Source organism: Anabrus simplex, chromosome 3, assembly GCF_040414725.1.
Source record: "Anabrus simplex isolate iqAnaSimp1 chromosome 3, ASM4041472v1, whole genome shotgun sequence".
Lineage (NCBI taxonomy): Eukaryota > Metazoa > Arthropoda > Insecta > Orthoptera > Tettigoniidae > Anabrus > Anabrus simplex.
In genome coordinates this window covers 482187486-482204430 of record NC_090267.1, presented here as the reverse complement: position 1 = coordinate 482204430, position 16945 = coordinate 482187486, and positions in this window count along the sequence as shown.

Below are 16945 nucleotides of genomic sequence, written 5' to 3'. Positions count from 1 at the left end.
TAGGTAATGGTGTATCATTTTCTACAATCTTGAGCAATCGAAGTTTTTCACGATCAGATAAGGTTACATGTGGGATCCGCCACAGTATACGATGCAGTGTTATTTTCGATTCTACAGATGTTTCTACTGCTTTAAGAGAATTGTAATCACTTCGATCACGGATTAGAATAAGCTCTTGTTTTGCGTTGATTATAATACGTGTAAAGTCTTCTGCGAATCCAAAAATATGTTTCAGTGATAACATACCCGTAAAAGTTCCATCCTCATTAATCATCCAGTTGTTAGTAGCTTTTGGACACCATCCAGCCATCCGCAAAAGATTACTTTCTTCATCACAGAAAGAAGGGTAGAGTTTCATTGCACTTGTAATACCAACATTCTTCGTTCGATCTATTTCAACATTATTTACTTCATATCGCGCTTCAGAAAAGAGAAAAGCTAGAGCATGGTTGTTTAGTTGTGAAGTGCTTGGTACACTTCCATCAGACTTTTCTAATCGTCCTTCAATATAGAGGTAGCTTTCGTGTGGTAAGGTGTAAACATCTTGTTGATTAATAATAAAATGAATTTCATCATTGTTATTTAATCCAAACGTAAAAGGTTGATAGGAATGAAGCTCACTTCGTACTACACCTTCACGACTTTCTACTGTATTCGTAATGTCTAGCATTTCTTCCATTCTGTTGTAGTAGTGTATATCCTAAATCTTGGAGTATCTGCTTATGGGTATCTGTTAACTCGATGAGTCTCTGCACACATGTAGTATGTCTTCGGAATGTACACCGTGTTTTATAGATGGTTTTCATACTGGTTTAAGATGTAGTTTGTAAGCTACGTACGCGTGCTCATCTAAATGAATAAGCTGATTATGTTGATTTACAAGTCTAAGAGTAATGTTGCTAATGTGTTTTACAGACACAGGATGATAAAGAAGTACTGCTGGTTTCTCACAAATAGTATATCCACGTTCCTCTGTAACAATAAAGTCGTGCAGGACGTGCGAAGGTTGTAGATTACTATTCAAGTCTGTAATAATATTACAAGTAATGTTCACATTATAATCATCGAAGAGTTTTATAGGTTGATCAGACTCGTAACGTACGTTCGGTAGGAGCTCCCTCGATGAAAATCCAAGCAGTGGTCCAATCGAATCAGGTTGTGATTTGAAGTCAATCTTAAATGATGATTCAATAACACATTTATGTGTAATGTTGCTTATAGTGATTGAGAACTTGTAATTATGATTACTAAAACTATCTTCCCCAAACTGATCAATTAACGTACTTTCAATATAGTCGTGAATATCATCTACTGTATAACTACCTGAGGGTAGTGTTAGCACATACTCATCGTAATAGAACTTGTTTAAACCATCACGCACATTATAGATTTTATTGTAGCTTTCAAACGATACTAGTCCAAGACTATGCGGCTGATAACCAAGTTCGATTGGTAGATTAAAATAGATAGTTGTTTCAGGTCCTTCTCCACGTACAGCAAACGTTCTTTCACTGTTAGTCATCACGTAGACACTAATGCACTTTCTCTACTGTCTGGGTTTGATATAAGAACATAAGACATAATCGTCCGCACATGCGTGTATTAAAGTTTTGCACACGGTTTTTATTGTAAACAATGTCTGCACTGCTTCCGAAATAACGTATGAGCTCAAAAGGAGGAGGTAAATCTCCATAGCTATCAAAATACCGTACTTTAGATTTACGTTTTACATAAGCAACGTAATGAGTTCCTGGTCCACGACTGTCGTCCAAGTTAATTACGGCACTTTCACGTTCACGTGGGCGTACTGGTAGTTGATCGCGCATATACACTCCTCGAAAATAATGAATTCCTAGTTGTTTAGCAAACGTAAAAACTTCATCATGCGTTAGAGCTCGATATGGCAGTGCATTCAGTAGACGTTTTTTGGAGAAATGTAGATACCAAGCCCTTTCTTGTATAGCGCTAGCTTCATGTTCACACCTTTGCCTCGTAACGCAATTGCCTCCATCGTCTTGTTATGACGTTCACTCTCTTTCAACTGTTGTTTCGCTTCTTCTACAGCTTTGACAGTTCTCGCTACAGCACTAGCACCACCTAGCAATGACCCTAAAGCTGCTAAGCCAGCAAACAGCGCAGGAAGAAATCCTCCTCGTTTTGGTACAGGAATAATTCGCGCACGTTTACTAAATATTGCTCTGCACTTTGGAGAAATTCTCGCTCTTGCTGCGCGTAACGCCTTAGTAATAGCTACACGAGGATTGTATTCCCCTCGAATAGCTTTTTGCGCAGCCTTTATAACATCTTTCCATCCAACAGTTTTTACTCTCTTCTTCTTCTTCATGTCGTTTGGATATCGTTGTTTCACCATGCTGGACACGACTTTACTAGTCAAGAGCAAATCATAAACTAACCGTTGCCTCCTGTTTCGTTTAATATATATATTACTATTACGTACTTTATGATTCAGTTATCATGAAGATTATAAAGCAGCAAGACACGCTACCTGTTACCGACATTGTACCACATCTCTTACCTAGTTCTAGTACAACTACAAGAAAACGTCATGGAACGTTGTTTCCTTTTACTGTTCGATGTATTATATCAGGTCCGTCGGGATGCGGTAAAACAAATCTTTTACTCACACTTATTACTTCTGTAAATGGTGTACGCTTCGAGAATATTTACGTTTTCGCAAAGTCACTCTATCAGCCGCTATATACTATTCTACAAACTGTAATGCACGATCTAGTTAAAGATGGAATAAGATATTTTAAATTTAATTCACATGAGCAAGTACCATCACCAGACGATGTGCTTCCTAATTCTCTAATGATCTTTGATGATGTCGCAACAGAACAGCAAAACGTTATTCGTGCATTCTTTAGTATGGGTCGACATAAATATGTTGATTGCATCTATTTGTGCCAAACCTATTCTCGTGTGCCTAAGCAGTTGATACGCGACAACGCAAATGTTATTGTGCTTTTTCGGCAAGATGAGCGCAACATGCGACATGTGTATAACGATCATGTTAACACTGATATGACATTCGATGACTTTAAACGTATGTATGCTAAATGTTGGTCATTACACCGTTACAGCTTTTTAGTTATTGATAAAGAAAGTGATGTACAGCATGGACGATATCGCATGGGTTTCGATCATTTTATATGCATTAACACAGAATTACAGTAACTACTTGATTAAAAACCACCATCATGTTAACATCTAGCAAGGAGATCACAAAACATATCATCCAAGCTCGAAACAATATTCGACGGAAATTTAAAGAGCTTAAACGTATTCAAGCAGACACGGATTTATTTTTAAAAACACAACTAAGTACACCACTCAAAGAAATTTTTAATTCTACTTCATTACCGCAGTCTACTTCAAGTTTTGCTTCTATGCAAACATCATATCATAAAGAGAAGCATGAAGAAAAAAAGCATGAAGAAGATACGGAAGAGAAGAAGCAGGATGTAGATCAAGAAGAGGAAGATAAGGAAGAAGAAGAAGAAGAACTTAATGATACATCACCATCTAAGCATGTTGAGTTTTTAACTACAGATGTTATTGCAGAAACACCTACTACATCGACGCAAAATCTACCATCTTTGTCTGAGGTTATGATTACACCAGAGTATCGCAATCAGTTTAGAACTTTTATTCAAGATACCTATGGATCTCTCTTTGCACCTTATATAGAAAAACTTTTTACAGGACAAACTGACACTACCTATGGTATTCGCTACGAAGATGACTGTTTCCGGATAGGAAATTCAAATGTTAAGATTAATAGCAACAAACTCATTGTAAAAGGTGTTACCTATAAACCTACGAAAGGACTCTTAGAACTTCTTTTCTCACGAATACCTGACAAGGATATAATTTTACAAGATGATCTTAAAAAGTATAAAGCAATACTTTTTGCTACTGACGCAACACGACGTAATTACAAGAGAACAGAAGCTGTAAATGCGAATAAGAGTTACAAGTATCGTGAGTTTATTTCTAAGCTGTTTCCGACTGCACGTAGTCTAGACGTTATCTACAAGCCTTTGTTGCCGTATGTGGATGTAAGATACTGGAATGACCCAAACTTACTCGTTGAACGATTACAACTTTTAAGAGCATCGCAAGAGGCTGGTCACACTGGTCACGGACCAGAAATTCTAGAAATAGAAAGAGAACTACGTTATGCCGGTATTATTTTGTAATGGCTCGTCAAGAGAAGATCTCACCTGTAAAGGTAAACATCGCACATGAGTTACATAAACCAGCACGTCGCACCTACTGTCGCAGACGCGTTATTACACGAGGAAAAGATGATCTCTGGCAAGCAGACTTAGTAGAAATGATTCCATATGCTTCTAGTAATAAGGGCTATAAGTATCTACTTACTGTTATCGATGTGTACTCAAAGTTTGCTTTTGCACAACCCGTGCGTTCTAAAACAGCAGCTCAAGTTAAAGAAGCATTTAAACATATTGTTGAAGAATCGAAACGCTGCCCAAGGCTTCTTCAAACTGATCAAGGTAAAGAGTTTTACAACAAGGATTTTTCTTCTTACCTCAAGTTACTTGGCATTCAACACTACTCTACGTTCAGCAATCTCAAGGCAAGTGTTGTAGAACGCTTTAATCGTACACTCAAAACAATGATGTGGCGAGAATTTACAGCGCAAGGTTCATATCGTTGGATTGATCTGCTACCTAGACTTTTATCTACCTACAACGATACACCTCATCGCACTATCGGGACAAAGCCACGTCTTGTTACAAAGAATACACCTCGTCTAGATGCTATTCATCTTGTAATTAAAACAGCTGATCCACGTCGCTATCGCTTTAAAGAAGGTGATTTCGTTCGCATCAGCAAACACAAGTCTATCTTTGCAAAAGGATACACACCTAACTGGAGCACTGAAATTTTTCAAATCAGAAGTGTTAAGCTTACTAATCCAGTTACGTATTTACTCCGCGATCTCAGAGGACAGCCTATTGAAGGAGGATTCTACATCGAAGAACTGCAGAAAACAAAATATCCTGATCACTATTTAGTTGAACGTGTTATTCGACGTCGTGGCAATAAACTGTATGTTAAATGGCTTGGTTTTAATAACAGCTTTAATTCATGGATTAATAAAGAGGATGTACTTTAAATCTTATGTGTGTTTTCTTTTAATCCTCTACGTTTCCTTTCTTCTAAGTCACTAGGACATGCTGTAGGATTAAACAACACCTGTAATATGTTTTGACAATTCATATTTATTTTAGACTATATACATACATTTTTATCCTTTGTTTATGTTACGGTCTTTGACACTCAGTTTTCGTTTTATTGCACCAACAACGACAAGTGCTGCTATATTCTTCTGAGCAGCTAAAGCACTAGGTAATAACACACAGCATAACTTTATGAAGCAGATTTTAACAGCTACACGGCATACTCTATGCAGGCAGCATGTAACTACGTATCAGGCGAATGTGTTCTAGGGCCGCAGGGGAGATGAAGCACGAAGAAAAGAAGATCAATCACTCTATTGATGAGTCCACGCCCAACATGCTTCCTCATCTTTCTCCCAGCACGTTTCTTCACCTTTTCCTTGTTTACTCTCTCCACAGCCATGATAAGTGTTTATAAGCGAAGACAACTCGTTAGTTTTAGGTCCGTGATACAGTTTAATTAGTTGACATGTACGACACTGTCTCACAGAAGGTCTTCTAGCTAAACTCACGTGTTCATGATGTAAACTACACGTTTGAAGCTCTGACAAAACAGGATCTTGAGTCCACTCACGAGGCACCTTTTCCCAAATCTTCTTTACAGCATTCGCAGCTACATTAACCAAAAATGCCTTTGGTAATGCATTTAACTCTTCTTCAGTAAAAGTGTTTAGTTTCTTTTTGCATGCATAAAACTTTACGATCGCCTTTTCTACTGCGTTACACTTAGTATCTGTTAGAAATGACATGATGTCTTTACTCTACAAATGTTTCTTTTACACTAAGGTTATTTCGACACTGCACTTTACATATGTTGTTCACTTCCCGGCATGCACTGCGACACAACCAATCAAAGAGCATACCTACATGTTGTAAAGACTGTTTACTTGCTTCTCTGCTATGCTCTTTCGGAAGAGTTTTAAATGATGGGCACCCCAATTCATGCATGTCGATAACTTCGCATGATGATGGTAGAAACTCACGCAACCATTCTTTCTTTTCACAACCCTTTAAAAGAACAAGATCTGCTCTTGACAAATGTGCATTCATCATTAAAGGTAGAAAACGATAAGGTATTCCTTTTTATCCCCACTTCAAACCTAAATTGTTTTCAATCCACTGAGTCTGCTTTTTATCTTCATCTGTTTGCAAACAGTAAGGGAACGGTGGACTAAATACTAAACTAACAAGTTTTGGTGCCCACAACACACTGCAATCTAACACAGCCACCTCTTTAAACACAAATTTGTTTCCGTTTACTTTAAAGCCTTGCACATCAACTTTTAATGTTTTCGTCATGTTTGCACTCTACACTCTATCACTGTTTCTCGAAGACTAAAGCTTTTAGTCAACGAACGGGTTTAAACATGCGCAATGACGTCATCACAACAGCACGTGCTTACTCTAGCTTTCCCGATGCGTGTTCGAATTAGCCGCCACCAGCAGCGAGGTAAGCGATGTAAGATGGCGGTAGCTAAAGATGGCAGCACGGTGCTCTGTTGATTAAAGATGGCTGCTTGTCAAAAAGATTTTTTCAAATTATCAGCCACCACATAGAGTGCAGCACTGAGGTTTGCGATGCAAGATGGCGGGTGACAGCTTGTCAAAGGTAAGTAGCTAAAGAGGGCAGCACTAAGGTTAGCATTGCAAGATGGTGGATGACAGCTGTGACGTAAAATATTACTCGCAAGATAGCACCACGATGCTCTTTTCATTAAAGATAGCAGCTAGAATTTTTCAAATTAACCGCCTCGAAGGTAAGTAGCTAAAGAGGGCAGCACTGTTCTCTCTGGATTAAAGATGGCTGCTGAATTTTTCAAATTATCCGCCTCAAAGGTAAGTAGCTAAAGAGGGCAGCACTGTTCTCTCTGGATTAAAGATGGCTGCTGAATTTTTTTCAAATTATCCGCCACCACAAAGAGGGCAGCACGGTGCTCTCTTGATTAAAGATGGTAGATGACAGCTGCGCGTAGCACGTAGAATTTGCCGCCACCACATAGAGTGCAGCACTGTTCTCTCTAGATTAAAGATGGTGGATGACAGAAAAGCGCATAGGTTTGTAAAGCACGTGGAATTTGCCGCCACCACATAGAGTGCAGCACTGTTCACTCTAGATTAAAGATGGCGGATGACAGCTGTCAGAAAAGCACATGGGTTTGTAAAGCACGTGGAATTTGCCGCCACCACATAGAGTGCAGCACTGTTCTCTCTGGATTAAAGATGGTGGATGACAGCTGTCAGAAAAGCACATAGGTTTGTAAAGCACGTGGAATTTGCCGCCACCACATAGAGTGCAGCACTGTTCTCTCTGGATTAAAGATGGCGGATGACAGCTGACGAAATTGCCCGCAGCACAGTGCTCTATTGATTAAAGATGGCGGATGACAGCTGTCAAAAAAGCACGTGGCTTTGTTTCCCAACAAGAGCACGTGGAATTTGCCGCCACCACATAGAGGGCAGCACTATGCTCTGTTGATTAAAGATGGCGGGTGGTAGCTGTCAAAAAAGCACGTGAGTTTGTTTCCAAACAAGAGCACGCGGAATTTTTCAATTTGCCGCCACCACATTTCAAAGGTGTCTAGTTAAAGATGGCAGCACGGTGCTCTCTTGATTAAAGATGGTGGATGATAGCTAACAGAACTTTTCAAATTGCCCGCTACTACGTGCTTAAGGTAGTAGCCATAAAGAGGGTAGCACGGTGTTCTGTGGATTAAAGATGGCGGATGACAGCTGACGAAATTGCCCGCAGCACGGTGCTCTGTTGATTAAAGATGGCGGATGACAGCTGTCAAAAAAGCACATGGCTTTGTTTCCAAACAAGAGCATGTGGAATTTGCCACCACCACATTTCAAAGGTATCTTGAGGTTAAGTTGGTAGCACTAAGGTTTAGGCCCGCCAAGATGGCGGCACTGCCGATGACTGGTGATGAAAGAGGGCAGCACTGTGCTCAAAGATGGCGGATGACAGCTGTCAAAAAGCATGTGGCTTTGTTTACCTCATGCTAGTTAGGTTAAGTTGGTACCACTAAGGTTTAGGCCCGTCAAGATGGCAGTACTGAGGTTAGCGATGCGTTGTTGTCTGTCAGAAAGCACGTGGGTTTGTTTACAAATCTGTCAAAAAACATGTGGCTGTCAAAAAGCACGTGGCTTTGTTTACCTCATGCTAGTTAGGTTAAGTTGGTACCACTAAGGTTTAGGTCCGTCAAGATGGCAGTACTGAGGTTAGCGATGCGTTGTTGTCTGTCAAAAAGCACGTGGCTTTGTTTACAAATCTGTCAAAAAGCACGTGGCTGTCAAAAAACACGTGGCTTTGTTTACCTCATGCTAGTGAGGTTAAGTTGGTACTACTGAGGTTTAGGCCCGTCAAGATGGCAGTACTGAGGTTAGCAATGCGTTGTTGTCTGTCAAAAAGCACGTGGCTGTCAAAAAACACGTGGCTTTGTTTACCTCACGCTAGTTAGGTTAAGTTGGCACTAGTGAGGTTTAGGCCCGTCAAGATGGCAGCAGTGAGGTTAGCGATGCGTTGTTGTCGATGACAGCTGTCAAAAAGCACGTGGCTTTGTTTACAAATTCAAATCTCGCGCCAAAATTCAAATTTCCCGCGGGCGGCGGAGGCGGCGGAGGAGGAGGAGGCGTGCGGCGGCGGAGGTGCCGCAGAACCATCCAATTATACTACTCAAGTCTTCCCAGCTCAAACTTTTCAACCTTTTTTGTAACGCTACTCTTTTGTCGGAAATCACCCAGAACAAATCGAGCTGCCCTTCTTCGGAATTTTTCCAGTTCCGAATCAAGTAGCGAAAGACGAGCGGGGCAAGGTGGCTAATCGTCCATAACTTTTGAAGTATTGTGTTCACTAAATTAGCTAACGTGTGACCTTGGACCCGATGTCTCACACGTATAACTTACACATAGAACGAAATTTCTTTCAGTCTGTGACAAGCGGGCTTAGAGGCTTGTCTGTCAAATCAAATCAAAATCTCTTTATTTGCAAATGAGATGTTTACCTCGGTGGCAAATGGTACACTAAAATACATTATTGTCAAGCACTAAATATTAAATTAACAAGAGAATAAAATTGTCCTATAATACAATATTATATAATTTTTGCTAACAATTTTTTCTATTAAACACACAGCTCATCCTTAATAAATTTACATTGTTTACAAAATTCTATTTATAATATCTCCTGTACTACTTACAAACATAGTCATCTGATATACAGTATGTGGAATTACTTTAAATGATACTGTACAACTGGTATAAGATTAAAATTTACATTGCATTTATTTACTTTTTCTTTTCTTTACCCATTCTGGAACCTAAGTAGCATAACGACCGGCTGCGTCTTAACCAGAGTCCCTTTTACCACCACTTTTCAGAGTTCCTGAAGGGCCTTCACAGCTACCGTAGCGGTCCCAGGGCCCTCGAAGTCCCCACTGTAGTTCACCCCTACAGGCAGTTCCCTACTTTGGCTGTCCAAACTCCTTAGACCAGGGGATGGAATTAATTTATTCACACACATTCTTTATTTACATTAACCTGCACTGGTCGAATGCCCTCTAACATTTCATTTATTTTCTCTGTTGCTGTTTATTCTCTTTTTGAATATCTGTACAGATTTTGGAAAAGGATCAAACACTACCCCTGATAAACTATTCCACTCCTTCACACCCTTCCCAATGAATGAAAATTTACCCCAATCGCTTCTGCTAAAATTCCTGTCGCACTAAAATATCAGAGATATATGCAGAAAGCTTCTTCTACTAGTATTAACCGTCTTATTTTCTTCAAACACAAATGCATTTCCAACTTACTTCAGTGTTAACTGAATCTTGATTGCAAGACATCTGTTGATTATAAGGACAAACCGCATCGTAAGCAGCCTCGGGCGAGATGGCGGGGGTAAGTTGGGGAATTCGTCATCTTACCCCAGCCAGGTATAGGCTACACGTAGTCACCCGTACCCTAACGCTAATTACAGAAATGCCTAGACATTATAAACGGAAGACGGATAGACGGGACTGGGATGAAGTAAGCATGATAGCGACAATGCATGTTGTCAAAGAATCTCATATGTCTTGTAATGTAACTATGAGCAACGCCATTGAAAGATTTGAAACACGTGGAATTGACCCATTCAACCCACAAATATTTGATGAGGAATATTGCTCTTCAGCAGTGACAACAGAAAGATATTATGAAGAACACACGATGAGAGCATAAGGGACATGCAGATATGCATTCGATCGCTGATACTTCAATTACCGAAGGAAATACGGCTATCAGTAATCACTGTGATCAGACCCTACAACCCGAAGTGTCAACATCACCACAGCCTGGAATGCCAACGACGATATAATATGATATTCAACCACTAACTAGCGCTCAAATGCAAGTCACAATAAGAAAAAGAGATAGGGAATCAGCATCCATCAAAACCAGCACACACATGAAGGGCATGCTCAATCAGAAATAAATGCTGAAGAAAATTTTTGCTAGTTGCTGTACGTCGCACCGACACAGATAGGTCTTATGGCGACGATGGGACAGGGAAGGGCTGGGAGTGGGAAGGAAGCGTCCGTGGCCTTAATTAAGGTACAGCCCCAGCATTTGCCTGGTGTGAAAATGGGAAACCACGGAAAACCATTTTCAGGGCTGCTGACAGTGGGGTTCGAACCTACTATCTCCCGAATACTGGATACTGGCCGCACTTAAGCGACTGCAACTATCGAGCTCGGTAATGCTGAAGAAAGAGCAAAGCAAAGTCACCTCCGTTCAGGCCATGAAGGCCCTTGGAGGAGTGGAAGGTAAAGGCTTCCACCATTGTTAACCTCGGCACGTGATGGGGTAGAGTGGTTAGCTCCTCGCCCAGCCGCCTTAACCTCCAGAAATTAACCTGGTACTCATTTTTGGTGTAGGCTGAGTGAACCTCAGGGCCATATGCACCTCCGAAAGTGGAAATCTCGTTTTTTAAATTTTCCGAGTGCCTGACGGGGATTCGAATCCACGTCCTTCCGGGTGAACCGAGCACGCCTTTGCCGCCTCGGCCAGGCAGCCCCTGAAGAAAGAGCAGGAATGTAAAACCCAGAAAAGTAATGGAGCTAGGCAGTTGGGCTTCATATCCGAATATGGCAATCATCGGCAACAAGTAAATTCTTCATGGCCTGTGTGTGAGTAAAAATAGCCTATGTTTATCCTCTAAATGAAGACGGGATTAATGTGTGATAACTGTGAAGTGTGGTGGCATGGAGACGGCTCAAGTTATGAAGGTAGTGGATGGCTTCTCTGTGATAAGTGCCGAGTATATTCCAGTTTAAAACTGTTTCCTTCAGAGTTCTTGTATTCATTGTAGTGTACAATAGTTATTAATTTTAGTAGGAACTTCTAAAAGTTATTTTAAATTTATTTTTAAGTATTTTAACATTTTTCAAATTTATGTTCTTGTATAGTCTTCCTCTTAATTTGTTTACCCTCCAGGGTCGGTTTTTCCCTCGGACTCAGCGAGGGATACCACCTCTACCGTCTCAAGGGCAGTGTCCTGGAGCGCTAGACTTATGGGTCGGGGATACAACAGGGGAAGAACTCACCTGTTATGCTGAACAGGGGCCTTTTAGAGGGATGGGAAGTTTGGAAGATCGGAAAGGACAGGCAAGGAAGAGCGAAGGAAGCGGTCGTGGCCTTAAGTTAGGCACCATCCTGGCATTTTCCTGGAAGAGAAGTGAGTAACCACCGAAAACCTCTTCGAGGATGGCTTAGGTGAGAATCGAACCCACATCTACTCAGTTGACCTCCCGAGGCTGAGTGGACCACGTTCCAGCCATCATACCACTTTTCAAATTTCGTGGCTGAACCGAGAATCGAACCGGGCCTCCGACGGTGGCAGCTAATCGCACTAACCACTACACCACAGAGGCGGACTCTTGTACAGTACATAATTAAAATTAGGTTACTTCAAGTTTTAATGGTGTGTTTAACAAATTTCAGAGAAGTTCCGCGTTGAAACAGTTGAGAAGGATGCTCGTCTTACCCCAAGAGGTTCATCAACTCACGCCGGGCAGATGACGAATTTACATCAAATTAAACTTTACTACTTTATGAAACAGCTACTTAAACAAGATATTTGAACATTGCAGTACTGTTGTATGAAAAGGTAAGCAGTAATAAGTATGTCATCACTCATCACAGGCGTAAAACGCACCATGTTCCGGAGGAATGTTGAAAGAAAGCTTATCATCAACTTGCCCCGTTCTCCCCTAATCCTAGTGAGGATCTCAAACATTGGAACGATTAGTTCTTGTGTGATTTTAAAAATTAAAATGAATCCTCTAGATTCAAAATCCTCTATATCCACTTCCATAAATTGTTCAGGAACTGACTTTTTCTTTGACAGGTTCTTATTGAAATGGTACTGAACAATTTGTGTTATCTAAACATGCAAAGAGAATCCAGAAGCAATTATAAGTTACATAAAATACATTAACAGATATTAATATGCAGTAAAATCAGTGTGAAATATGAACGTAGGGGGTTTTGAATCTCAAATACTAACATAGGGGATTTTGAAACGCATAATCATGAATACTACTGGATATGGAGCATTTTGAAACTAACTCACTTACTTCAGCTTTTGTCACTAAAATTATGTTAAACAATATAAGGTCACTGAATCACATTTTATACAACTGTTTTGCATTCTTGGCCTAGTAATCATGAATACAAACTTCTAAATCACAGTCAAGAATGTAACTATAAGAACTGTAATAATACTTTAATCGCTAAACAATACTCACCTTTCTCGCTTTTCCCTAGACCTTTTCCAATTATCCACCTACCACAACCTTTTTCGTCCTCTTCCTAGAGTTGCTTTAGCAACAAGAAAAGTTTCGTCCTCATTTTTCAATAAATGATGCCAAGGAAATGGACAACAAATCGCTTTCTCCTTAATGCACTAGGAAGCCACCTTCTATCAGAATAACGCATATTGCCAACATACTGCTTTAGAATTCTCCTGTCCGAGGTAGAAAGAACGGACAATTTGTACTTTCTCCACTGATTAGGCCTTTTACTTTAATCAAAATCCCTGTGAATAGGTTCATATTATCCTCTGACAATCATATTGTTTTGTCTTTCATTCGGGTCCATTAGTTTATGAAAATCTGTGGTTAAGAGAAGATCGCAAGACTTGGCTGCATTGCTAAACAAGTGACGTCATTCTTATTCCTCAATACATCTGGAATTTCTCATTGGTTGTTACACACAGAGGCTTTTGAAAGTAACTGGTGGTGGATATAGAGGATTTTGAATTTAACAGTGATTTTCAAGTAGCTCGTTCTATGTAACTTAGGGAGTTCTGAAACTCAGAGGTTCACCAACAGATCGAACTCATCCTTGGAAATCTACTGCTATGCTTATCTCAATTAAAAAAAAAAATGGTCTTCAGGGAGTTTTGAATCTAGAGGATTCAAATTCACGTGTGTATTATTCACGTTCCATGTAAAATTGTTCGAAAATCCAATACAAAGCTGAATGTTTCATCTTATTCTCGTTAACCTTTGATAATAATAATAATAATAATAATAATAATAATAATAATAATAATAATAATAATAATAATAATAATAATAATAATAATAATAATAAAAAATGCCGTGTGGTTAGCAGCGCGCAGCTGTGAACTCACATCCGGGAGATAGTGGATTCGAACCCCACTGTCGGCAGCCCTGACGATGGTTTTCGTGGTTTCCCATTTTCACACCAGGGACCTTAATTAAGGCCACGGTCTCTTCCTGCCCATTTGTAGGCCTTTCCTGTCCCATCGTCGCCATAAGACTTATCTGTGTCGGTGCGATGTAAAGCGAATAGCAATAATAATAATAATAATAATAATAATAATAATAATAATAATAATAATAATAATAATAATAATAATAATAATAATAATAGTTACCGTGTTTTTGTGGTAGTTATGCGTGAAAGAAGGTGCGGGGTGGTGAACGGGTCTCAAGCTACTAAAGTAAAATTAATTTAAAATTTAATCCGGTTATATTTTCTTTTCAAAAAACAAAGAAATAACAAGCATGGCAGGTACAAAGTAGCAAGTCCAAGGGTAATTACAATATTTACAGGATTTGGGCTTCGAGCCCTGAAAACACAATGCTTGGGCAATCAGCTCAGTTTTACCTCCAAACACAAGTTTCAACAGGGGGGCAGAAAACCCCATTCATGCCTAGGAGCCCTAGCTCCAAATTACACTGAAAAGCCTCCAGGAGGCATACAACACTCAATTTTCAAAAGAGCCACTCGCTCTCAAATTTAAGCCTCTCCCAGGTCACACCAAACTCCACCTTCAAGCTGTCCTCAACGGACGTAAACACAGGGGTAAAATACCCAATCTACTGAGGTCTATTAAATGAAAAGGAGGTTAATTAAATGACCTCTAAAATAACAATTTGAGAGGAGGCGAACTTGCACTCCTAATACACTTTGATTAAGACCTACTTGGCACTAGGCCGTTAATACAAGGGCTAATCCCATACTAAAGAGGTGACTTAAGAAGAGAACAATTTGTTTTACGTTAACGAAAAATAGGTTGAGAAAAATAAGTTCACCTCAAAACAATATGAGTGGGAGCTCGAGAGGGTTAGCACTCTCTATCCCAGTATGTAGCTTTAAAAGAGAATATATGAAAAGAGTAGTTACATTTAGGAAAAGGTTACATGGTGGAACGCTTCGAACCCGCCCCGAGAGTTAAACTGCTGAGCTAGCAAAGAAAGAAGTTATTAATCGGCCATTACCTTGTTGTTGACCGCTGCCGAGGAAAGAGGCGCTTCCCGCCTCCTGCTATGTACTTTATACACTGAAAGATGGAACAGAAGTGGCCCGGAGACCCTAAAATCAGCAATTTATATACTCTCGCGGAAGTTTCTAGGCGTTAGGGGAATGAGAACACCCTCCCACGAGGATTTTATTGGTTCATCAATAAACCCCCTACACAATACTAAGAAGAAACACATAATTGGTGGAAAATTAATTTAAGAAATTCGGGATAGGCTAGATTTAAAACAAGGGGAAAGAAGGGGTTAATATTGCCAACTTAACCAATGACTGAAAGAAATTTAGCAAAGAACGAACATTTGAAATAAAAATTTCTCCAACAAAATAGTTCTTTGACTCCGCACTAGGGTGCACTATTGTTGATCTTCAGTAGTGTCCTCTAGAAGAGAAAGTTCACACTTCTTACTTCAAGCAAAACAAAAACACATCAAAAATGACACAGTTCAAAAACTCAAAATTTTCCACGTGGTGACATCTTCTGAGAAGGTAGCGAATTAATAGCGTATATAAAGTTCAGACTTCCTCCAGCAGAGGAGTTTCAACTGGCGCAAATTTTAAATTAGCGGCGTGGAGGTGTACCGCCCGGTACAATAATAATAATAATAATAATAATAATAATAATAATAATAATAATAATAATAATAATAATAATAATAATGCGTGCAAGCATTTCATTTGGTGCCTTTTAGGCTGCCTGCATGTCAATTTCGATGTTACATTTTAGTTTACCAGTTAGAGGAAGGATTTCTGTTTAGTAATGTATGGTAGAGAGTTTTAATTTATTTTGTCGGGTAATAACGTAGTCTAGGGGTACCAGATTCATAATAGATTATATCGCAACCGTCTTCAAATTCAGGAAATCGATTAAGAATGTACAGGTTTTCCGGGGATTTTTCGATGATACGGACCATAGTTAACTATGTATCTCTAGGCCTAGGATAGAGAAAGTGAAGTCTGTCTGCAAACGAATAAGGGTAGAAAATCTCCAGGACGAGGAAATTAGACAGAAGTACAGGATATGATTAATGGGAAGTTCCGAACAGTGGGCAGTAAGCAGATTCAGGATATAGAAAGAGAATGGGTGGCATACAGGGATGCTGTAGTACAAACAGCAAAGGAATGCCTACTGGACAGTAATAAAGAATCTTAGGAAGGGAGGGGAAAATGAAATGAACATTTTTTTTTGGGTAATTCAGGCGAACTCTTAATAGATCCCAGAGAATCACTGGAGAGGTGGAGGGAATATTTTGAATATCTTCTCAACGTAAAAGGAAATTTCCTGGTGGTGTCCCGAACAACGGAGCTCATGGGGAGGAGGGAAATGATGGTGAAATTACGCTTGATGCAGTGGAAAAGGTGGTAAAATAAACTCCATTGTCATAAAGCAGCAGGAATAGATGAAATTAGACCTGAAATGGTGAAGTATAGTGGGAAGGCAGGGATAAAATGAATTCATATAGTAATACAATTATCATGGAGTGTTGGTAAGGTACCTTTAGATTGGACAAAAGCAGTAATTGCACCTATCTACTGTGTAAGCAAGGGAACAGGAAGGATTGCAACAACAATCAAGGTATCTCATTGTTTAGTTTACAGGGCCTTAAGTGCGGGCAGTATCCAGTATTCGGGAGATAGGTGTTTCGAACCCCACTGTCGGCAGCCCTGAAGATGGTTTTCCGTGGTTTTCCACTTTCACACCAGGCAAATGCTGGGGCTGTACCTTAATTAAGGCCACGGCCGCTTCCTTCCCAGTCCTAGCCCTTTCCTTTCCCATCGTCGCCATAAGACCTATCTGTGTCGGTGCGACGTAAAGCCAACAGCAAAAAAAAAAAAAAAAAAAATGTTTACAGGGCAAAATATTCACTGGCATCTTGGAAGGG